This window comes from Mugil cephalus, chromosome 3, assembly GCF_022458985.1.
Source record: "Mugil cephalus isolate CIBA_MC_2020 chromosome 3, CIBA_Mcephalus_1.1, whole genome shotgun sequence".
In the NCBI taxonomy this organism is placed as follows: Eukaryota; Metazoa; Chordata; class Actinopteri; order Mugiliformes; family Mugilidae; genus Mugil; species Mugil cephalus.
This window is the reverse complement of record NC_061772.1, coordinates 14,921,286-14,947,968: the sequence shown is the minus strand read 5'-3', so window position 1 is coordinate 14,947,968 and position 26,683 is coordinate 14,921,286.

The window sequence follows — 26,683 nt, the reverse complement described above, 5'->3', positions numbered from 1 at the left end:
CGGCTCTGTGGGGTCATCACCGCAGCCATTCTGCCACCAAAACTTCACCTGACGATCCGAAAGCACGCAGCGCACACGGGGCGTCGAGAAAATTAATTACACACTAAATCATTTACACTTTGAGACAAGTGTCTTTTCTGTTTACCTTGAAAGGAGCCCACTGACAAAGCAGGTAGCAAGATGACCTTAGGCTATTATGCCGACTAGTCTGATAAATAGGATTTTGCCTCATTAAAAATAAATCATTCCATTTTACACCCAAACGAGAGCAAGCCAAATTGTGGTAAGGAAGGGACAATTAGCACTGAATCAATCCCTTTCTTCGGTTTCTCACCCACTCCCCTCTCGTTTTGTTGTAGCTTTATTTTAGCACCATAATGAATACTCAGAGAGAAACACACAAACCATGAGATTCTTGGAAGAAAAAGGCAGACGAACCCCCATCTCGCTCATAGCTATGTCTGGATTGCCTTCTGCGCCGAGATAGGAGTCAACATGTTTAGCGACATCAAAAGAAAACCTGATACCTTAAGTATAAGAAGATTAACACTTGCAGTGATCTTGAGCTTAGGCTTCTCCAGGACTTTCAACGCACTGTGCCAGAAGGGACAATTACCGATGAATTGGCACCAACATCTCGTAGTTATTTAACAAAATCTGGCACAGTGTATAAGCTCTCGTCCTTAAGACTTCCTTTCAAGTCTGGCCCCGGTATCAGAGGGCTAACAGATTGGGGAATGTGACGAGAGCCGACAGCAGGGGAATCTGCAGGAACACTGAAAGAGGGAGGTGGGGGGTGGGGGGGGGAGAAAGCAAGTATGCAAGAACGAAAGGAAAACAAAGGAGACAAAGAAGCAAACAAAGAAACAATCGTATCACCCAGCAGACATTTTATTCCCTGACTTAGGGGCTGTGTCATATCTCAGGGTGGATATTTGTGGTGTGTCTAAGCTCAGTGGTATGCCTGTGGGTTTTTACTGCGTACCTCAGTGGACTCAATATGACAAGTTTAGGAATGTGACATTGTGTAAAACTCTGACAACAAATGCTGACAGTCTGACGGAGAGCCACAGATGAATGCAAAATATGTACATACACACAGACAGAGGGGGGAAAAAAAAGAAAAATATTTTAATCGTGTAATAATTTAAACAGCATATTATTTCATAATTATTGCTATTTAGAGTCATTTACATCACTTAAATGACACAAACCCACACACACAGCTCAGCTGCAGAACACCTGTAGATGCTATGTTGCCACAAGCTCTCTGCTAATCCTTACCTTGAGCACCATGCACTCACCACAGGACTTCTCAGGGTTTAGGGAGTACACTACTCTTTACACATATATCACTCCCTATTAATCCAAAGTACATACGGTATGCTTGTACCTACAACGATTTTGTACAGCAAATGTAATCTGTCTGTCATTGGGGACGCCATGAAAGGAAGCTGCGTGAGGGATTCATAGACAAACTCTTTACAAAAATATGTCTCCTTCTCTGCAGGAAACTCTGAAAACACCCCCGCTTTTCACCTCCACAAACATACTTACGGGTAGCGGCCGACGACTTGGTTGAAATTTCTTGACAACGAATGAGTTTTAGCTTTTAGTCCAGTTAATCTTTGGCTAATCACAAATATAATCAAACATTCCCTGAAAATTCAGGCTCAATAAATTCACTATTTTCATTTTATTAATCACTAAGAACATTAGGGATATAGAGCAAAAGAGATATAGGCCAAAAAAAAAAAAAAAAAAAAAAAAAAGTGGTAGTAAGGTGTTAGCAAAAATTGGAGAAAAAGTCAATCAATTATGTAGGTGGTGTACACAAAAAACAAACATGAATGTTTCACTTTATCATTTGGTCAAAACGTCTAATCCAAATAGAAATGAAGGGAAGAATTTCTCATCAATCACAGATTTTATGCTTGTAAGCGGTGCAAGTCGTATAGAAGTTTTGTTTATCCATTCAGCACAAAAACAAACTGGTCCATTTAAAAGTCTAGAAAGTATCTTTCATGTTTTCTAACAACAGTCACACTCTGCCCTATGTCCATTTGACATACCTTAGTTGCAAGGTATTAACCTCCTGAGACCCTGTGTCCTCATATGGGGACGTTAAGTTTTAGGTTTGTGGCAGCTCATTCTGCTTCATTTAATCTTTTATCCTCATAACTAGATACTAGTCGGTGTAAAAACATGATAGTGGGCATTTCAGCTGATTAATTCCACAGTCCAACACGTAACAAAAGTGGGCATGGTACAAAACCTCATGAAAGTTTACAGTTTAAACTTGTTTATTTAACTTGTCTAGTTTGATATGACATGCAAATTCTATCAAAAGTAACAAGCTATAACTTCACTAATAAGCAAGTACTCGATTAAGAACATCGGGACTTCATTATTAGCAATCTGCTTTTTCACAGAAATATTCAGTTTTGTATTGAGTGAAATAATCCCAGTGTCCACATATAAGGACAAAAACTAAAAAACTACCTCAGTACAAAGGCAATGCTTAGTTTTTACAGTTCTTAGATCCTACTCCTCCCAAATAAAGAGAAATGGAGAAATTAAAAATGCTTAACCAAATCTCAGGAAGTTAATCACTCCAAATGTCACCACTGAAAAGTGTTGACAATAGGTGTTAAACCACAAAAGTCAATAGTAATTTTGCAGGTTTCACTTCCTGATTCAAAATTGTGCCACCGTGATCAAATTTACACTTTACCAAAATGTTTACACTTTAGCAAACATTATTTCTGAATAACTGTTAAATGAGTAGAAGCTGTTCTATAATATTCCTTACAATGTCAGCATGACAAATAATGTGTGGTAAATGTATTCATGAGGCTTTGTTAAATACTGAAAAATCAGCACTGACTTAAAGTGTGAGATGGAATTCACACATAGTTATCTTGTATTGAAGTAAAATAATCCTTCCACTTACCTGGTGTCACACATTTCTGCTTTAGATGTTGAACGTAAATCGCTGTTGCAAATTAGTTGCACACAAACATCATTTCGATGCAGCGTTGTTGCTTTTCTACCGAAACATGTGTCTTATCTGTCATTGCTTGCAAATGGTTGGTGTATATCCAACTGTTAACTAAACACACATGTCATCAACTTGGCTAGATTATAGAACACGCGATTTCTTAGTGACTTATTCCTATTTAAGCATTCGACTTGTTTCCAGCCATTATGGGCCAACAACTTTAATGGAGCTGAATAGATGCCACGGCACGTTCCACGCAAAACTCCCACTTTGCATTTTTGTCAGAAAGCTGTGAGTGATCCGACGCAGAACTCCAAGACATGGTAAAGATAACAGGTGACAAGACAAGAGGCGCCAGTTCGTCGTTGGATCTAGAGGCCGCCCAGGGATACTGTGACAGACGTTGGATTCTGACACATCTCCGTGGTGGAGCAGGAAAACTGAGTGATTTGGCGCTGTTTTTGGAGAGATTCCCTCCAGTCGTGGTGCTCTCTCATTCCCTAACCCTCTCCGGAGTGGCTCTGACAGATAGACAGAGGAGACGTGACCTGAAACAAGCGGCTGTTTGATCATCTCCGCACCGCTTTCATTCTGTCACAAAGATCTACGCAAAATCACTTAATATTAAAAAAGTTTTCAGTATTATTAAAGTGAAAATAGGCTCACTGGTGCCAATGCATTATACATCAATAACTCTGACAAAATCTATTTTGTAAGTAAACTGATGAGCCAAGAGAAGAAAGAGAAATTGTGATAAGTCTCAAGAAGGGTGTGACGTAGGCCAGAGAGAGATATGGCATATGTCTGTGTGCGTGTGTGCGTTACACAGGAAGAGAAGAAAAAGATTCTCTGAATAAAATAGTGACTTCTAATTTTGTACTTTTGCACATGCGTGTACATGTCTTTGCACCTTTATGTGGACTATTTCTACTACTGACAGGATGATCTGACCGGTATTCACAACTGCAGGGTTAATACATAAGGCTTGGTTTTGAGGTTCAGGTTAGGGTTAAAGTATCTCATTCAGTTTACAGGGAGCCGACATGTATCGTGTGTGTTTTTCTAATGAAACCATAGATCGAATAAAAGACGCGTAGATCTCTCTGCAGAGAGGTGCATGCGGACACACATACTCAATGCTATCCCAACACCTCGTAAAGTCAGAGACCGCCCACACCCAAACAAATTTCAAACAATCAGAGGGCTTGGCAGGAGCAGGCTGCTGCAGTCATTACTCTAGTCACAGTGACAGCTTGCCCTGCTCACCTCATCCGTCTGCCCTCTATAAAGACCAGCCTTATGGGGTGGCTCGGAGCACCCCTGACCCTTTCTCACACACACCTTTGGCCCCTAAACTCTCTTGTGGTGATTTAGGCTCAGTGTGGATCCTTTATATTCCTAACTTCTACGTCTGGTGATTGATTTTAAAAGACAAAATTCTGTTTTGAAACAAGAATCATTTCACCATTTTTTGATCTTTCTTTCTTTTTTCTAGCCACTGTCACATCTCTACGCAAACAGACGGATCTGACTAATCACCTCGTATTAACTGACACAAACCCACACACTGAAACACTTAAATCTACACAGACACATGCAAATCTTTATCTTTTCCCCAAAGGCACACACGCGGAGAGAAATAAACTAACACACCCTAATGTATGCCTCTTCCACTCTCCTCCGCCGCTGTACCCCGCCGCAGCCGACTTAGCCAGGATTTACGCAGCCCAGTCACAGCGTCTCCATTAATTGCTGAAAGTGACACCGTGCACGGTTATTACACGATTACGACATGACAGCTCTCGTTTTTCACCATTAAGAAGCAGACGGGCCCGCGCTCAGCTGCAGCAGGGTGTCAGCACACGCAAGTGAGTCGGCAGGAAGGCAGGTTATGCTGGGAAGGCCGAGGCCACAGCATGGGGTGCTTAGCTCGCTTATGTGCCGGCACGACTCGAGGGTGGTGTCGAAATGTTTTTTTTTTTTGTTTTTTTTTTACATCTTGGCAAAACCGTACACAAATGACTGAAACCACACTCAGCAATGTGACCAGTCAAGTACGTTCCCATAAGTCACAAAAAAAAAAGTGTCATTTTTTTTTTTCAGTCCTTTGTGGCTGTTAGAGTAGCAGGAGGGCAATAAAAGTAATTGTAATCCTAGCAGACATTTACGAGAAACAGTGACTGCATGTAAGGCATTCAACAGCAGAACCGAGTTAGAGTTGCCTTGATACGTAAGATTTCTTACAAGGGCATGGAAGCTAAAATATAATTAATGACTCAGATGTTCCCCCGAAGTCTTTTGGAAATCTACTGAATTACTCAAATATTTTATGAAAATTACAGATAAAGTCACTGACAACACAACAAAATGAAGATGCACAATTAGGTGATTACACCTACCCTAATTTGTAATATACATCAATAAGCCAAAACATTAAAACCAGTGACAGGAGAGTTGGATAACATCTGCTGGGACATGTACCACTTATTCTAGACCAGATACCCCCCTCCCCAATGGCACTCCTTGATGGCAGCAGCCATCCCCAGCAGGATGCATGTTGACACAGGCACAAAAACAGTTTAGAAACAACTAAAAAAGCATGAAAAACAGCACAAGGCGTTGGTCTGGCCTCCAAATTCACTAGATCCCAAATTGATCAAGTATCTGTAGGATGCACTGGAACAAACCTGATCCACAGAGGCCTGTCCCTTCAATCCATAGGACCCAAAGGTCCCCACTAACAACTTTGTGTTGCCAGACAACACAGGACACCCTCAGACACCATTTCCGCCTCTAATGTGTCAGAACTGCTTTGGAGGAACAAGGACACCCACATAATATCAGGAAGGTTAACGGTTAATGTTATGCCTGATCGGTGTACAATAGTGTGGAAAAAAGAAGTATGTAATTGAAACTTATTTGTTAATGTACTATACAACAAACATAACGGAAAACCAAAAAATTCAATATTTGTTGTGAACACTGTATGCCTTCCAAGGAGCAGCTCTTCTTGGTACTTGGCAGGTAGATTGTTCCAAAGACGGTGGAGAACTTGCCTCAGTTCTTCCATGGGATCAGGCTGTGTCAAAGTCTTCTGTTTATTCATGTAATCCCAGGCTGACTCCGTGTTGTTGACATCTGGCCTCTGAGGATGCCATGCGGGACACTGTACTTTTTGTTAGTGAAGATAGTTCTCCATGAGCCTGGCTCCATGTTTGAGGTCAATGTTGTGCTGAGGACCGAGTCAGACACCGATCCAATGCCTCCCTGACGAATGAAGGATTTAAACATCTAGAGGACATGAAACATAACAGTACGAACTCAGAGTATTCAGTTAGAGAGTACGCACTTTAAGCCAACAGTCCGTCAACAGCAAAAAATACTGTGGGTGTCCAAATATATATGGATCTATCTGTCGCTCATATAAAATGAGGTGATATCTCAACTCTGAACTGCAGTTCGAAGAATGACGTAAATAGTTGCTCATAATTACGGTTTGAACATTATGACATGGACGTGGCAGCGTTTCATTTTCCCATTCCTCCCATCACTATCTGGAGGAACATCTTTTCTCTTAATTTTTACAGCAGCAACCTTAATTGACTCAGCACAACAACCCCAAAACACGGATTAAGTCATTTTCTCCTCGCCAAAATAAATTAGAGGCATCATTACAGAACGACCTCACCTTTAACTACAGTTATGAGAGAAAATAGATCCAGGTTGTGGTTCTACTAATTGCCCACTTGAAGCAAAGACGTCAAGGCCGTATGGATTTTCTGCCAGGGAAGTCGTGTGTGGCTGTCCTTCTGCTAATGCAAGAGGGCTGGGGGTGTGCAAGAGCGGATGTGAATAATGCATTACAAGGTATGAGGCTGGTAAGAAGCTGGGGCTCTGGGAATTTAAAGGCATTTGTGTTTGTCACACAAATCAGGAAGTCTTGCTGTGGTTGAAGGCAAATCTGAGCCGACGGCTGAGAGAGGATGACACCACCTTTTCTGCAGAACTCTGGCCTACGAAGGAAGCAGTCTTAGAGAACACGGAGGTGCATGTAAAAATGGAAAATAGAACAGAAAAGATAAAGTAGAAAACGCTCAACAAAGCAAGATTAGTGTATTTGAGAGAGGTCAAACACAATGAAGATGATTACTAAATGATTTACGAAACGCTTTATACCAACGACTGCGTTCCCACCCGCGATACTAGCACCGTCATCAGATTTGCTGATGACACAACCATGGTGGGTCAGATCAGCAATGAGCCTCCATGCAGAGAGGACGTCCAGAGACTAGTGGCCTGGTACAGTGACAACCACCTCAACCATCAATATCAGGAAGACCAAAAAGTCATCACTGATTTCTGGAGAGGTGGTGGAGTGGGTCACAGACTTCAAGTTCCTCGGTTCTGGGCTGGACCGTGAACACCACACACATTTTCAAAAAAGCCCAGCAGTGTCTCTTTGTTTTTCTGGGAACGCTAAGGAAGAACAAATTCCATCAACCGCTCCTAGAATTTTTTTTACCGTTGCACCACAGAGAGCGTGCTAACCTATGGATGTACGGTGTGGTACGCCAGCTGCACTGCGGCAGAGAGAAAAAAAAAAACAGCTGCAGCGGGTCATCAAGACGGCCGAGTGGATTGCAGACTCCCCACTTCCACATCTGGACAAGATCTACACGAGCCGTCTCCTTCGATGGGTCACAAAGATCCGTAGTGACCCCACTCACCCAGGACACTCCCTGATCAGCAGCCTCCACTCTGGTAGAGTCACGAGGGTCTGCACCAACAGATTAAATCACATCTTTTTTAAATTGTAGATTTCACAGACACTAAGAGATTGTATTATCTGTATATATATTTAGTACTTTTAGAAACTCCTGACCTCAAGCTGTAACTAGAGATTTATGCCAAACTAACAAAATTTCATTGCAATGACAATAAAGTTCTTCTTCTTCTAAAGTAAATAGCCCAACAATCGCAGATTGTTCACAGATCACAGATGAACATAACTGATGATGTTGAGGATTTGAATGTGTGGATTTGTGACGAAAACAACACCATGTTTAGGTTCATGCCCAATTATGCTGCCAGACATACTGAAAAACATGCTTTCATATTCTCATGTTAACGTCTTAAGAAAGCTTTGTGACCTCAAAATGAGGCGATAGTAGCAACAGTATTTTGATTATGATAATGTGTTCTGATTATTGTTGGTGGTCAGTGTCTGGGAGTCATTGTTGAGTTGTTAACTGTAGTGTTTTAAAACAAAAACTTAACAAAGACTCCCTAGGACAGATGCTAATAGCTAGCCTGGCTAGGCTGATTTTCAGTTTTCTTGTGAATTGTAAACAGATTGATTATTTAACAATCAGCACATGAAATGCATGTAATATGTGGTTTATACGTCTGCGTACATCCCATAGCCCAGACCCTACGTAGACTCTAACGCAGTAGCTTGACCTGCACCTACACAGCAGTGTAACTATGCGTCATGGCAACGCAGATCGCAAGAGCTGTGCTTGGTAGTAGCGTGTTTCCACTTTCCAAGCATCAGGGAAAGGTTAACTGAGGAGGCAGTATTATCATTAGGTTAAACTGGCTAGAGTGTTTCAATAGAAAATTGATTGTTTAATAAAGGTTTTTAGCGTTATTTTAACCATCGGCTTAAATAATCCGATATTTGTAGACCTACAACATATACAATTATCATACAAACTCTGGGAAATCAATGATGGAAAGTATTAACTACAAAATGATTCTGTTATCTATATTTGGTTTTAAGTGCACGAGTCATCAGCAGGGTTTTGGAGACACTCGATAACACTTGAATATTTGCATGAAGATGATAATTGACGCTTAGGTGGTTTTTGGTGATCACAAGCTATAGTAATCCCCTCCTTGATTTCCACAGTCAGAAATAGATAACCAGGATTCAACTTTTACTGGCAGCTTCTCTCATGAGGCCCTCAGATGAATAAGGCCTCAGCTAAGGTCAGACATACTAGAGATAAAAAGCCAGTGACCTCCGCTCGGGGGGGGAGAGTTCTCTTCCTGCCTTGCATGCCATACTCATCTGTGCTTTGTCTGTCAGTAGGGCCGTGGGTGCACAGTTCTGTAAAGGGCAATTAATGTGTCTGTGCGTGTCTATCTACGTAGCGAGGCTCAACTTGAGTGAGTCAGTAGGGTCTGTCTGAGGCATTCTGGAAATGAGCCTGGTCTTAAAGATTTTCACCTTGGGAGGAGTGAGTGGGTGGACAACTGGGTGTGGGTAGGGCGGGGGTGTCGCCCTGCCACTGATGCAGAAGTTGTTGAGGTGCAGACAGACAGGAAGCAGATAAAAGTCTGAGAGGCCGGGCCCAAACAGTCACAGCCGTTTTTGACTCTCCCTGCGAGCATTAAGTCACCATGAACTTGTTGCCCGTGAATGACTTAAATTGCTGCGGAGGCGAATCGAAGCAACGCAAACAATAAAAAGAAACCAGGAAACACAGCCGCATGATGACCTTCATTCATTTTTGGCTTTGTTCCACGTTCCTCAAATGTTAAAAGGAAAGTGATAAGGAAACTGACCAGCTCTAAGCCAGACGATCAAGTCATGATGAAGCATCCACGAGGAAGGAAATGTGGAAAACATCCAACTACTCTTCTCGAGAGCGGCGGTTTAAAGTAGCTTTTTTTCCCTCGCTGCAGACAGGAGAATACATGTCACTTAAGGTAATGGCACAAAAGTGTGGCTGCCAAGCCGAGGCTGGCAGACACATACCAGACCTTCACTTAAAAGGCTGTGTCAGGGGTTAAGTGGTCATGGAAAAGGAGGCAGAGAGCCGCCGCTGGAGTTATTAGGCAGCATAGTTTCTCTCGTCAGCAGGTGGGATGTGAGATCTGGTGTGAGAAGCAGGTGCTGCTCAGGGCCAGAGATCACAGCTGAACCTAAGGCTGTGATAAGCCCAATGCCACTTAAATTACAGCAGCAGCACCGCTCTGACCCTGCGTGAGTTGTGTGGTGTGAGAGAGAGAAAGTGAGATAGTCGAGGGTACAAGTGTGAGAAACAAAAGCTGAGACATGTGGGTGAATGCGAATCAGCATGAGGACGTGAGTTAGCTTTTTTTTAATGGGGAGGGTTATATGAGTGTCTACATACTGTCTAGGCATTAAAGAGAAAACACAGACAGCTAAATAAAGTCCAGCAAGGAATGACAGCTAAGGGCATGTTTGTCTGTTTTTAGTCCCCTCTCATTCTTCAAATCCACCGTCACTTCAAGCATCCACCCAAAGTGTTGATTCGCCTCCACAAAGTCTCAGGGTGTGGGGGTGGATAAAGGCTGCCAATGAGAATAGAAGACAGAAGCCTATGTGGTTTCGTCAAAGGCGATGGCTCATCCGCAAACTGGCATCGAGCCGCAGATTTCAAACTCCGGTGTTTTGTCTGAGCCCTGTGTTGACACATGTTAACGACATTTCGGAAGGAAAAAGTGGGAGAAAAGGGCAAGCCGAGGGATGAAAGTGCCAGAGTGAGAAGGTGAGGAAAAAGCAGGGGCGGACGCATTCATTTGATGATTACCTTTTTTGTTAGCGGCAGCCCTGGAGACCCCGGCACCAGACGCAGCACCGGCAAACCAAAATCATAAACAAACACGCACACGCACACACACAAAAAAAAAAAAAAGATTGTAGAAAAGACATGGAATGGAAGTGGACGGAGAGCAGAGGCACGGGAAGCTTTGAGGATTTGGAGAGGTGAAGTATCGATCATCCATTGACAAACACAATAGAAATTTTAGATGTGATGTGAGAGGCCCCCATCCATAATTTATCAGCGGGCCAAATGTGAGTGACGTGGGGTGTGGACAGGGGGGGAGCACTGAGTATTGATTAGTGGGGGGTGGGAGGAGCGGGGGGTGGGGCTCCAGAGAGAAGCGAGGGTAGGGAAGTGGAGGGGATGCAAGAAAGAGATGAGGTGGGGGTTGTGGAGAGTGGGGAAGGGGTGTGGATGGAGCACAGGAAAGCCATTAAGGATGGCAGTGTTACCAGACACTGGCAGCGACTGAGAGCGCAGAGCGGAGGAGTGCGAAGATTGGAGGAGAGAGAGAAAGAGAGGTCAACACAGCCCCCCCCCCACCGCCACTCCCACCGCCACCGACACACACCCCATTTCCACAACACTCCGCCCGTCCCCCTGCACCACCCCAATCAATATGACCATGTCAAAACATAAAATGCATGCTTTTGCTCTTAAGTAAAAGGTGTCTAAGATTTTTAAAAGCATTGATTCGGGGACGGGTCGATGGAAATCAAGGCATATTTTCTTGTGCAAAGAGGGGTAATAACACTCAGCTGATAATAGCACAACAGAGGGGACTCGACCGTGTCTGTAAGGAGTGCACCGGTCAGATTACGGCACTCCACTCCGCGGGGAGAGGTCACCGGAAAAGGGGGCAGGTCAAGGATTTGAGCTCTCGCTACACAAACTGGCTGGGATTCGCCTGTGGGGAGAGTATGAGAACGAGCACGAGTTGATGGCACCGGACTTTTACTGGAGCATCTGCCAGAAACATTTTACACATTAAAGTGAGGAGTATCTAGACAGGGAGTTCTCACAGACTCGGTCCCGGGGGAATATGCACCATCAAACACAGCCAGACGGAGCAGATAATTCCTCTTTTGCAATGCTAACCACACTGAGCCAAACACATTTAATGAGAATTCTTTGGAATGATATACTGTTGTTTAAACATGTCAATCATCCTACCTTGAGGTGATATTGCTGTACTATTCTTAAGGTTGGATTTCAAGCCCTCAGCTATTACTTGGCTGTGAATTTTCTGCGGGCCCCGAATAAAAGTCAGTCACCGAGGGGAAAATGACTCCTAGGAAGAAAGGTTCTGGGTGGGTTCAGCAGTTAGGGAAAGAGGTTTTTTTTTTCTTTTTTTTTTTTTTCCCTAATGTGGGCACCAGTGACGGAGAGACAACTTCCACGCCAGCGTTGGGGACCCAGCGCCGCCCACGGAGAAGCCAAACCCCAAGCGGTTAAAAGAGCCCGGGCACAAAGAGAGGCGGCATGAAAAACACAAGATGGGTGAAGGGAAAAAACAAAATCATGTTCCATAATCAGAAACAAAACTGCTGCCCGCCACATGAAGGGCGCCACCAGTGTGCATCCATGTGTCTCTTGTTGCTGCACCACTTAGCGCGTCGGCCGCAAAACGGGGCATTAAAGACAATGGCAGCGCAGCGGCAATTAGCCTCATCCCTGGGTGTGGCTACGCTCTGAAGACGCACATCTGCCCACGACCACAGGAGTGTGTAATGAATGACATGGCACTGGTGTGACACAATAAAATAAACAACATCTGGCCGAACTTAGACAACTCATTTCTTCTTTGCTGACCCCGCGACCTTTCACAGGCCATAAAGCAAAGGCTGACGCATTTACCTCGGTTGGAGCGGTTGTCGGAATGAATTCAATGTCTCAATTTTAGCATTCTTTGTTTTAGTGATAAATGGCACATTGAATCCTTTTTCTAAAACATCTTTACAGATCCCGTGCGACGCCAGATGTTATTAGAAAGCCGGACAAGTTAAACTTTGTCACATTAAACTTGAAGACAAAGCAGATAAATCCACTAGTGAACAAGCAGTTGCTGATTGGGAAATGACAAGTCGACGGGATACAGCATGAGACCCAACCCACGTTCTCTTACCGTGGATACCCAACAATCTAACCACTGGGCCACGTTGCAACCCCAAACATCAGTCTGAAGTCCAAGAGGTGTATGCTTGACCAGCAGGATCACTCACTCTGGACCACCAAGGCCTTTGAGGGAACGAGGTCTGACCTGAGCATTTCTCCAACACATGTCGTGGAAACCGCGCGCAGCGGACAGGTCGGTCATTTGGTTGGTTTCATCGCGATTGTAATCTGTTGTCGGCGCAGCGCATGCGAATGTGGGAAATGGAAGCCGACAGGAAGATAATCTGGTCACCTGATCCGGGCTTCGGCGGAGGCGATGACAGCCGTGCTGTGCCACCGTGTGTCATACGATGAGGGGGCCAAACGGCAGGTGACTGACTCACCCCCTCTTAACGGACAGATGACCACGCCACCGGGAAGACGCGGGAGGGAGGAAGGAGGGCGGAAGGAGAGAAGGGGACGGCGGACGGGGTCGAGGAGGCGGAGCGACGGCTTTCACTCGATACCCCCGCGTTTCGCGTGGTTCTCGATAAAAGCGGGTCTGATGTAAGGTGGGAGGAACGGAAATGAGAGGTGCTCCGTTTCACGCTGCAGCGGGTTAGAAGGCTCTCTGCTGGTACTCCAGCGACACTGTGTGAAGCCAGCAGGTATGGAAACACTGTGCAACACATCCATGTGTTACCGCGATCGAGGAGGCACATGCGCGAGAGTGTGTGTGTGTGTGTGTATGCGCCGGTGTATTTAACAGCTTAATCAATTACCTAACCACTTGCCAAAGAGGAAACAGGATTTGCTCAACATGCCTCCCACCTTTCAGAAAAGGAGTCTACACAAATAGCTTATGCTCACAGCTCAAACAAAGAACAAAGCATCTCCCCCCTCCTTTTGTTTAAAGGAGACTTCTGGTACATTGTATCAATAGCCAGAGCTCTCAGTGGAAACAAAGCCAGATGACAGTCGTCAGCGCGAAGGAGACCACACAAACACATCTATATTAATATCTTGTATTACTACAGTCACACGAGATAATTGCCCAAAATAGATAAAGGGCCAGGCAGCAAGCTAACACCCTCATAAATGCAGATGTTATGCGGATGATTTAATCACGGGTCTAACAGATGTTTTTAGGCTGCCCTCTTTCATTAAAAGCCTGCCGCAGCAGATACAGGAATCAAAGATTATTCTAGGAATTAGGATATGAAAAGCACGTTAGCTCAATTAAAAAAATTAAATTGTGTACATTAGACAGAGGCTTGTTCAAGCAGCAGTGAGCATTTCGCCGGCAAGACCGAGGCGTAATAAAATCAAAGAATCACAGCTTAATTGAAATGCACTTAAAAAGGATCATGCTGACAAATGCGATTGCACTGAAGGCGCTAATGTGCCCACCTCCCACAAGTCCTCCTTAAATCCAATGAAATTGAAATATCCCAAGCCGCTGACCGCTTCCTGATACAATCAGCCCGCAGCACTGGCGCATGCAAAGAGGAAGAACGCGATGACAAAAACACAGGAAGCAGGTAATAAATTTAGATCAAACACGTAAGGACATCGCTGTTCTGTTATTCTCTCTGTTTCACACACATTCACAGCGTGCGATGCTAAGTCCACTTACAGATCAAAACAAATGAGAGTGGAGATAACAAGTCATCACGGCCTTATCAGCCCTTCCGAGGGAGCACCGCTCAGTTCTTTGAGCTCGTAATAGCGAGAGGAGGACGCTAGTGATGATAATCAATTAACAAGCATAACACATGCACCCACACACGCGTAGGAAACACATTTATACACACGCTCGTGCATACAAATACACGGTGACATACATAGAACCAGCTGTATATTTCTCTCTCTTTTATATATATATATATATATATATATATATATATATATATACACACACACACACACACACACACAGACTGTGTATGTGTATATGTGTCATCTACATTTCATAAATCAGAATGCAGGACTGCTTACACATCTACTGGCACAAAACAAACACACTCAAGCATGTGTGGGGAAAACCATGTCATCATCATTGCTTATGGCATCCAGCCTCAAAGGCAAGTCAATAATTATGATTTAACTACCGAGTATGTTCTTAGGTGTGCGCTGCCTGGCCAGGTTTCAAAACTTGCCGAATTAAAAGAAGCGTCTAAACCCAGTAAAACATTAATATTGGAGCTGAAGATCACATTATCATCCGCTCGTCTCCAGGCACAATCCTTCAGCCTACTTTTCTTTCAGTACAAAACAGAATATATTAAGTTGAATTACAGTCATTGTCGAGGCAGGAGAAAAAAAAAACAACGCATCTTGCAAGTTGAAAATCATGTATATGAATATAAAAACTCCCTCCCTTAACACTTTTATTTTATTTAGTAGTAGCTGATGAGAACATTGTGCTTGAATTGCAAACACTAAATACCTACACACGTTTTGAGTTTACACTATGTTTCACAAACAAGCCTTCCTCTCCACATATATATATATATATTTATATATATATATATATGTGTGTGTGTGCAAACAAAAATAGACAATATTCTACTACTATAGTTGGACTGCTGATATGGAAACAAAAAAAACCCTGTGTTTGCTGTTTTTCTTGCCATTAGTGTGTGTTTGCTCTGAACAGGGGGGGTACTCTCCAAGGTAATTCTCAGGAGGAGCCACTAGGGGAGCTTCCAACCTCCTTTTGAGCAAACCTGAACACACAGAGATGCAAACACAGAGGAATGTGCGTTACATGAACACGCACATGCACACATGCAAAGACAGTGGAAAAGACAAAAAGGGAAACAACACAAAGAACGCGTTCTTGTGTTCCTCAACAGAGGAGGACTTTTGAAAATTTACATAAAGTTTCCCCCCCCCCATCCACAAAAAAAAACAAAAACAAACAAGCATGGACATACTTTGCGATTCACTTTGTATTTTTTTAATACCGCTGTGGTTGACATCATTTCACCGCCGTGTAACTTGGTGAACGAGCCAGCGTGCTATTGTAGTAAAGCCTAGTATAGCGACGGGAATACCCTGCACCCTAAAGTACAGAACACACCTCCATTATGCATTACACATCTAAGATATTTAAGCTCTTTGTACGAGTTAAGTCTTGGAGCCGTGCCGTGTCATTCTGTGGGGGATGATAGGGAGCTTTAGTCATGTCTGTATTAGCAGGATGACTTCCAAAGCCTTTGGGATGGGGTGTTACAACCACCAGCTCCAGTCAGTCCCTGCGTTGATACCCAAACTCTGCCTGGCCCTGAGCACCAGATCAGAACCTCAAATAGGCCTTGCATTAAAGGGGATAAGCCTTACCACAGGGACTGACTGCTCACTAAATAAGATCAAATTAATCTGTGTAGGTTTATTGTGAGTGGAAATAAACAGTAACGCAGTGGTTCAACAGTCCAGTATGCGGATGGAGCCGAGGAGCGAAGCTAAGAGTTCTGCTTTCTACGCGGAGCAGCCAGACCATGCGAGATTACTGTTGTTTCAAAACAAGTCTTCGGGAGCGGACGCAAGACTCGAGACCCGCGAATATCAACCGCCATGAGTTCCCGGGACACGTGTCGTCTTCAGAAGTGGGAAAAGCAGTGTTTTCCCTTCTTGGAGGAGGAGAACACGGTTCTCGTTCTAAGATAAATACCGCCCATCTGTCTGGTGCTGCATGGCCGTGGTGTGCGCACGCCAGCATCGTAGCCCTTCGCGAGACACTTAGGTCTGTGTGTATATTTTCACAGTCTGATTGAAGTAAAACACAGCCTTTAATGTATCATTTCAAGTGAACACAGTGCCCAAATGAAAACACACACACCTACAAGCCCCACTTAATTGAAGGCTACAGGTTTTCACATAGCAGACAGTTTTTTTTCTCTCCTTCTTTTTTTTTTTCCAAGGGGAAAAAGAGCACTTTTTGAAATCAATATTCTCAACTTGTTTTCCTGCAAATTAAAGCTGCCATTCTCAGGCTGATGTCACCGGGGACCGGCACCGAGAGACGGAGAGGGATAAGAACTGCAGCGGTAAAGTTTTATATTTCAAGCATAAAAGATTGAAACGTAATCCTGCATTATCTCGAAATGACTGAAAGAGGGCGAGAGACGGGAAAACACATACACACGCAAAAGGGAGCCCCGATGCTATTCCTGTTTTCTGACAACACAGGAAAGATTATTCAAAAAAAGAAGAGACGAATAAAAATAACAAGACATGATCGTGATTTCAAATGTTCCCCGTGCATTTCTGTTTGAGATGTAGCGCTGTGCAGTGGCTGCTACAATAATTTGGTGTTGACATACTTTCCATCTGTGGGAGGCGAATTTGATTGGTACAAGTTTCTCCCTCAACTTCCATCTCAATAACATACAATTGCCTGCAGTTAGTCTACATAACATGCAATTTACACACAGCGCTGCACTCTCCTGGCTGTCTGCTCCGCTAGACCACGACTGTGCTTTGCCATAAAAACAGATACACTCTTCAGGAAGCTTTGTAGTGCCTAAAAACCTCAATTAGGTTCATCAATATTTGATGGAATGGCTCTGATAAGGTCTGGTTGCTCCCCCCCCTCCAGTGCCTCTGTGCTGGCGTGATGTCTTTAATTGTTGGCCCAAAGCACTGGAGACAGACAAGACTTTGTTTGCTCAGTAATGGATGGCTCTGTCCCTAACACAATATTGAGACTAGCTGTTGTGCAAGCATGGCTGCCACACTCGTGGCCTGCAGTGAGGGTGGAAAAGGGAGGAGGGAGGATATGCTGGAGTCACGTGACGAGTGCCGAACCCCTGTTACATCCTGCGATACGATGTGCGCACTGGCGCTTGGAAAAAAGGACGACAAACCACAGGACCTCATTGACTTCCTAACAGGGCTGTAAACCCGTTGTTTGTCATCAACGTCCAACTCACACGACAAAGAAGTTTTCTATCGCCGCGTGGAGCGTCCGCGCCGAGCCAAGCCCTTTAGAGCGATCTTAACTGGGCTGTCGAGATGAAGCGGGCGCACGGGGAAAAACCTGAAAGAGAGTCCTCACCCTCCCGGGCTCCTCCCATCTCCTCCTGGCGTGTGTCACGTTCACCTTGGCACGCGGAGATCGCATCCTCCGTCGTTGGCCGTGCCCCTCTTCCCGGACCCCTGAGCTGTCCTGGGAGGTGCCTTTCGCAGAGGGATTTCTCTTCATTGACTTCCTGGGTAAATTGATTTTAATAGCCAACACTCTGGGCCTTTTCTCACGGTCTCTTCTTTCAGCAGCGGCAGGCTCCGTCACGCCCTGCCATATTTCTCCACTCAGGACGTCTGGGCTATTTTCCAGGGCTATTGGAATAAGAACTGACGAATCCCTTTCAAAGTCCCAAGGAGATAATCTCCTGTCATTTCTGATTTGCATAACATTATTTAAAATTTAATGTAATGGCATTAAGCTATATAGCGCCCTCCCTCTTCCGCGAGCCCACATCTGTTTGCGGGGTGTGTGCGTGCGTGCACGAACTTGTGCATTTGTGTATACGCGGAGACACTGTGGGGGCTCATCTCTGATGGGGTGACAGGAAGACCCCTTCCTCCCACTGCCCCCACTCCCCCCCCCCCCCCCCCCCCCCCCCCTCCCCATCTTCTCGTAGCGACCCCCACCTTCCAATCTGTCCTAGCTAGCACAGAATACCACACTTCATTGAGATAATCAACAGATAGCTCGAAGCAGATGAAAGAAGTATCAGATCTATCAAACACACACACACACAGCTAACAAAGCAGTGTGTTGCAGAGTACAGGGCCAAGGCATAGCCCAGAGGACCGAGGGCCGGATACCATTCCATTTGTCGGATCCGTACGTGTCCTACTTAGAAAGCTGCAATGGGACTCAATTAGGCTGGAACCAAGACGAGCTGATAAATTAATTTATTAATGAACACAATGGAATGAAGAATGAAGGGATGAGCTTGCTCATTTGTTCAGGGCAGGCTAGGCCAAACTGCTCCACCACAATACCGGGCTTTGATCGCGAAGGAGATGGGTCAAATCGGGATTACGCAACGAAAAGCTTTGATAGCTTTGTTGTGGGTTTGCGAGAGGAACAACTCCGAAAACAGAACAATTCAATAATGTATGATGTTACACAAAAAATAACAACGCGGAGGCTTTGTTCAGGTCACCATCCGCTCTCGCTTTCCCGATGATTTTCTCCCAAATAGCCTCCCAAAACATCTGCGCACGTGAACGGGAAACATAAAGGCGAAAAAACGCACGCTTGCTTTCGGACACAAACGCAGATAAAGGAGTACGCGATGCGCTGCTGCATTACTCACGAGTGCACGTACAAACGCACAGTTTCGCAGACAAACACTCCGAGACACATGCTATTACAATGCAGACACACACACACGCACGCACACATGCACACACACACACACACACACAATCTCTATTCTCTGTGGTGGAGCATCTTCCACACATTAAAAATAAATTCATTCAGAGTCAATTTGGGGAATGTTTGGTGATGCAGGGCAGGAATACCATCTGAGCTCTGGGAATTGTAGACTGCTCCCCCACTCCCTAAGGCATTCTCTTTGTCTATCTATTTGGTGTGATTAAAAATACAATGATGAATGCATATTTCTTCCAGATGAATAACTTGAAGGGGTTGGCAGCAGATGAATCAGGGAGCAGTGTGTTGGTAGAGAGACTAGCCAGGTCAGACGGATTCACAGTCAGATCCTCTGTAGGCTGGACTTCCTCACCACGGAGAGGGGGGGGGGGGAGAAAAAAAAAATAAATAAAAAAAATAAAAAGTAGAGGGGGTCATCTGGACAACAGTCCACAGAACCACACAGAGCTGGATCTGGTTAAATTCAGATCAAAGCTGCAGGCAAGGTCTTCATGTAAAAAGTACAATGTAGAATCATACTAAAAAAATGAAGCTGCGTTCAGATAAAAACCCTACTGAGAGGCTGTAGCTCACACTACTCGTCAGAAACTCATGTCAGGTTATGTCAGCCAACAGTAATGTTCGCACATAAGAGGGATAAATTGAAACACAAAACAGTTAAATAGTGACTGGAAGTTTCTAACCGTAAATTAGGAGAACACTTATAAGGTCAAAATCTAACCACACCATCCACCGCTACATAGCACTGTACTCCATTACTCCAGCTCCATCTCTTTTAGACAACAGAGACTGATTGTCGAATGAAATAAATAAATAAAATCTCGTAATTACATTTTACTGTCATCTGGATCTGCCGGTGGATGAAGTTACTCAGCGAGAGTTTGAGTAAAACACGTCAAATACAACTGCACCGAACCACAACACTGGTGAACCACCATAATTGTTCTTCATGCTAATGTATGAATTCACAAATACAAACGTGTATGCATACACCATCCATCCATCCATCCATCCATCTGGGCACCAAACATATGAAACATAAGCCTCCCCAATAGGTGGGGAGGGTCTGGCCTTGAAGGGGGAGCGTTTGAGGCTCATATCCCCAGTGGAGATTGCTCCTGGCAGGGCTACTGAGTGCCCCCCCCCCTCCCTTATTGCCCCTGCAAACCAGTCAGAGAGGAAGGCCCTCCTCTCCTCACATGTCAACTTCAGACGGCATGCCTCTTGCTGCCTCAAAGCTTTGATACCAAAATAGTCCAGGAAGCCTCTGTCTTAAAAATGCCCCAGCAGACCTTGATTCCGGGGATGGAGGGAGGGAAAAGAAAGAAAGAGGCTGGAAAGAGGGAAAACACAAGAGAACTAAAGCATTACTAGGGAAAAAAAAAAAAAAAAAAAAGAAAACTAAAGAGGAAAAATTTATGGGTTTCGTGTGATTGCTCAACGCTGTAGTGTACTGGCAAAAAGGTCCGAGAATGCTGTTCAATCTTGACCGGAGAATAAATCCTTGCATTAGACGGATTCCGACAGATTTGGAGCCGGGGGAGCGGTTGAAGAAGAAAGGTGTGAAAGGCCCGTGTAAGGAGAGCAACGCCGGCCTCCTCTGAGGGTGTCGGCTTGGAGCGTCCACCGCGCACCGCCGTTTACGTGAATAATGCACGAGCGATGTTATCCATAACATCTGAATGAAAAGAATGCTTTAATAATGGAATCGGCGGCGATTTCGGAGAGCAGGAGAAACGCTGAATATCGGAGAGGACTTGCGTCTGTTTTTAATGATCTCCAGCTGATGTGAGGGAGAGTGGGAGGACGTGGTCGTCGAGAGAAAAAGACCGAGTGAAAGATAAGTAAGAAAAGTTAAATGTGCGTGAATCCAAACCCGGACCTCTAGAGAGAACTGCTTTGGTCTCACAGAAGAACTCATAACCATGAGAATAAGGTTTAATGCGGCAGTAATTGCCGTAATTAATGAAACTCCTACCACGTGAAATGCACATTATACTCAATTGTCAAAAGCTTTGAGAAAATGAATGATGAACAAATAAAAGCAGAGATCAAACAATTCAAACTCACTATGAGACTGTCATTAGAAGCGTACAGGTTCTGAAAAATTCTTCACCTCTAACGGGAATATTTTTGGCCATAGGGAATAACCCCATTCGTAGAACCTCCAACAGCACAGCAGCTCCTCCACCACATTTTCACTTTCACATGTTTCGGTGCAACTTCATCCCAGATGGTGTAAGCGCTGACCCTCACTTCTGAGGACCTTGCTCTCTACCATGGGATCATTATTCGCTAAACAGCTCCATGTGAGACTCTGGGCACTTTGTAAAAGTTTGGGATTACGGGGATGCAGCAATAACCAATTCAATTAAAGGGAAGAAGACGGGATCGCCTCCTATTTGTTCCATGTGTCAAGGGCGAGACTGTGATTCGTGTTCTGATTGTTGCCAGCCATAAAGAGGGATGCCAGACAGAGAGAGTGGGATAGAAAAGGCTGAATATGTAACTGTTTTAGGGTAGAAAGGGAACGGAAAATCACCACTTGGATGTCATCTCTCCGAGATGTTAAGCACAACAACTCAGTAAACGACGCCTCGGTTTTTCACTCGGTTGACCAGTGACCTCATTGCCTTGCTCAACTCCACCTTCCCCAGCTTACTCAACATATAGGCCTGGCTTAGCTTGTTCAGTCAGCAATGCCTGGCGCTAGGCACATGAAAGAGCTTGCACCTGTCAAACAAACTGCTGGAACTGTGATAAATTAATGATCAAATGGCTCGCTGAGAAGTACAGTGGCACTACTGAGTCCTGTAAGCACCAAAGCCAAAGAAATAAAGACGGGGGAGAGAGCGGATGGTCGAACGAAAGGTAGAAGGAGAGAAGGAAGGAAGGAGCTTCAGAAACACGGAGAAAGGGAAAGAAGAGGCGAAAGAAAAACAGAGGGGGGGAGCAGGAAGTAACCTCGAGTTGGAAAATATGAAGATTAGAGAGGAAGGAAAAATAGAAAAAGAAACTGACATCAAAACATCTTCAGTGGTGTGTGTGTGTGTGTGTGTACGTGAGTGTGGGGAGCGAACACGCCTTCAAAGCCAGGGGAGCGGAGGGAGCATGCTTCTCAGTGGGGTCCACCACCTCGTTTGCGCAATATGCACAAAACAGAGACGGCGTGCACTGACCGTGTGACTTAGTTTGTACCTCTTTTACGTCTTTTTGGACCCTCAAACTAAAACAGCCAACACGTATCTGTCCTATATGTGGCCCACAGGCTGTATCCGTTTGCGACAGTGTTGCAGTAAACACTTTGATAGAGCTGCGTTCTTATTAGAGGCACACGCGAGAATCTTATCAAAATGGACTTCATCAAAACTCTGACATTTATTATTCCTTTGCAGGATTTTTGAGACGACTTCACGCGAGTGTATTTTCTTTCCCTGACTTTTTGAATGTACATGGGGTGGGATGACTGCTAATGGATTCTGAGGAATGAGGGAGATGATGTTAAAAAAAAAAAAAAAAAAGGATGGGGGGGGGGGGGGGGGTGTGTCGTAAACAACGCTCGCTTGTGGGTTTCGCCGCTTGAAAGAGGAAATCACAGTAAGTGGCTGCGCACTCGCCGTCCCTATTATGCCGTCCAGGCATTGTGACGGAGCGCCGCGGCTCATCTTACATGCAGTTATCCAGCAAACTACCAGCCTTCCCCCTGCTGCTCCAGCAGCCTTTGATAAGAACAGAGGGAAATTAAAATCATGAACCTGAATTATGAATCCAACGACAAGATAGCCTCGGAAGGCTCCGCACCGTCTCTCTTTGCCATTTCTCCTTCTCTCACTTTTACTTTTAATTTCTTTTTCAGCCCTTGCGCTGTTAACTCCATTTCTTCTTTCTCAAACTCCACCCCTCCCTCCCTTTCGGCTGCGGAGGACTCAACTGATAGCATATTCCATAAGCACAAGAAAGGCCGAGAGAGAAAGAGAGAGGGGGGAAAAAAAAAAGTTTCAAACGGCGATAACACACAGTTTGATAAAACTGACAAGGGACTCAATTAAGGCTTCCCTGTCAAAGCAGGAGTGATATTTTATTAAGAGGCAGCGTGCCATTCGATGGGTACATCAAGCGACACATCTGTAGACGAGAAGGCTGCACCAGCCGGGTAAGAGGGACACGTGTTGCCACTTTCAGGAAACATCAGTCAGAGCTCACTTCTTCACATCTGCTGAAAAATTAAGAGGCCCCGATATTGGGATGCTCATTTACTTTTTCATGCGCCACCCCTAGTATTTGAGGAGAGTCTCTCACCACCACCACCACCACCACCCTCGCCTCCCCTCCCCTCCCTTTTCCCTTTTATTTTGAACACATCCCAGCGCAAAGGCTTCTGGTATTAGCTTTTGTTACAAGTGCCACATCTGAAAAGAAAACAACCAAAGGCCTGTACTGCCGCTGTAGCTTTTGAGAGACGCGTTTTCAGGCCAACCGGTGTGCTTATTTTGTAAGTGCGGATAATGTTTCAACGGTTTCCACGGCTCCCGATTCAGTGTGTTAAAATATTAAACAGTGCGGAGTTGCTGCCACGAAATCTTCTCCCGAAGAGACACCGAAATTGTTGTTTAGAGAATTATAATTTCCGATGTAATGAGCCCACCAGGCTAAAGGGAACGCGCATCTTATGCAAACAACTATAAAAATCTGCATATACACATGTATTTGTGTGTACGTACGCTCTTCAAAGTTAGCCTTAACTGACTAATTTTGTGTCACAGACGCGCAGTCAGGACGCTACTAAACAAATCTCCAAAAAAAGCGTATTTGTTTAATCAATGTTTAAGTTACACGATGCATTCTTTCTATTTGCCTGTGAAGAAAAGCTCCTTTAGTTTGGTGTCTCACATATCCGATGATCGAGTGCTGTGGCTTCGACTCCAACTCACTGTTGTTTGCATATATAAATTAAAAGTCAGTCTACCGTTGCGCTCATTCTAAGTCGCTCTGGATGAGGGACCCGGTAAAATACGCAAAACGTAAAATAGAACGTAGCTTCCTTTGTTTACCTCCTGCAAACGGAGGAGCCGAGCGTCCGCATTACATACGAGCCCCGGTGTTTGCGCGGACAACCGCCTATACCGTGTACTCAGCAAGTTCCCGGCTACTTTAAATTTCCTTTTAAATAAAAGTGAACGTGATCCCTCAGAGCGCGCGAACACGGTGGTGGTGTTAAAAAGAAATCAGCGGCGCTTCGATGTGCCTGGCAGAGGCCACTGCGTTGCAGCGAGACGAAACTTTCTCAAGCCTCTCGTAGCCCAGATTGCGCTTGTAAGGATGCCACACTGCTGAGAGGAACTAGATGACCCCGCGCACTCAGACGCACACACACACTCCATAAGTACGTGCGCGCATGTTTACACGTTGTTGTACACAAGTACGGGTCCACAATCCAGCTTGCTTACAGTATATCTGGGTTGTTTGTGTACGGCTGTTTGCCTTCATCTCCACAAATGCGTGCGAGTACATGCGCGCACGGTGGAGCTGACACTCGGGTGTACAGGAGCTCAGCGCTGACCATACATAGTCTGTTTCATCTAGAACAAAAGCTCTGTTGGAGGACACAAAAGGCCAGGTTCAAAAGCATCGCAGGCGTCAGGAGCCCAGGCCCAGATACATGAAACAATCAGTGTAAACTTGTCCACAGCTAAGAGGGCTGCGACGCGCCCGCAACATCGCGTCCGCCGCCGGCGCGGCTCTGTCCGCACGAGGCGAGATTAAAGCCGCGCGCGCGCGCATCAAACGGTGTCGATGATTAGCGCAAAAGAACGTTTCGGTGTTTCTGTCATTGATTAATGCGTCGCTCGCGAGACGAGCAGCGACTCGCGCGTTGCGGCGTGCGGCGGAAACCGCGGCGCCGCGTGCCGCTGGTGCAGCTGTGTGGCAGCGGGGAAAGGCGAGGGGACGTGTGTGTGTGTGTGTGTTTTTCAGCGTGTGTACGGGAGGTTTCCTCACATATATGTGTACAAATGAATCTTGTGTGACAATTGTGATGAGTGAGGGTGGGTTTGCGTGTAACTCACACTCAAGGCCACGTCTCGATGACAGCTACCAGAGATACACTGACGGATCCAGGCACTGACAAGCGGCGGTGCTGTTTTAATGAAGAGAAAAGTACACACACACACACACACACACACACACACACACACACACACACTCTCTAGTACAAATGTCTGAAGGTCTCACTCTTCCCCCCTCTGTGTTATTCCTACATTTCTTCTCCTCTCCTCTTTCCTCCACCACTTCCTCCAGGATTTTTATGACTGATAGATCTGTCAGCGCTCTTGCTAAACAAATGAAAGTTGCAGTTTGTGCCATCGCGGCGACGCTTTTCATCAGCGCTCCGCGGGCTCAGTTTGAAGTGGGCCCCCGCCTCCCTCGTGTACCGCCGCTGAACTTGATGAGCCAGTACTCGGGAATGTGACATTTACATTCAGCCACCACATGTAGCATAACTATGTTTATTTTTAAGCTGCAGAAAGCTGTTTCTGTAATATCGGTCCGTGATTATACAACACCAAATTTATTTTCTCGTGTCTGTCAGATGTAATTTTGATCAGTGGCAATTTCCCTGCAGCTGCGAGTTGAGTTACCTTTGAGAGGATCACTTCTGAAGAAATAAAAGAAAGATTTATGACAGTAACATCTGCACAGTCATCGGCGGATCACAGCAGCACTAAAGTCCTCCTCAGCCAGGATGGGTTCTGCACAAGGTAACGAGGTCAGCTCCCAACAGAGCGTCGTTAATTTAATGACGTTTGAATCAGCAAGGGCAGTCATTTTTTAAACCAATTGCTCCTGTGCAAGTAAATATTTTCTTATTCTTTGACTTCCTGTTGAATACTTTCTAGACACTGCTTTGTTACAGGGCTGTGCAAAAGTTATAAAGTCCTGCAGTGCATATGCTGCTGGTTATTATTGGTACACAAGGTACACAAAGTCCTGCAGTGCACAGTGGCTTTGGTTGTCTGAAACTTTTCATCCGAGTCAAATAAATATCTCTATGCACCTGTCAGTGTGTGTGTGTGAGTGTGTGTGTGTGTGCGCGCGCTTTTGTTTATCGGACACAGGAGTTGACCTTTTTACTGCTGCCCCTTTACTTGCTGCAGACATTGAACATTTATTATCCCGCATCTCTGGTGCCAACAACCGAGTTTTTGAATCCTGAAATACTGATTCTTGTGACAAAACTACGTACATTGACTTCTGGCCTGCAAGCAGTCACGACATAAGCCAAGTGGATGACGACCAAAATGATAAATTAAAAAAATAAATTGATGTCTGTGCTTTTTTTTTTCTTTTCTTTTTTGGGTAAAAAAAAGAAAAATTGGATCATTTGAAAAGTTACATTAATGATGTGCGAAATCATCCAAATGTAAAAGTTCCTTTGGAGAAACAGGTAAACAAAACATGACAAGACCCAACACATAAGGGCCGACATGTCACGAAGCGCAAGTTTAACATTTGATGTGTTGCATTTTAGGCTTGTGTGTTTCTTTGCGCAGATCTTCATCTGCATAGCGACTAGAGAAAAAGTGTTTATATGCAAGATAA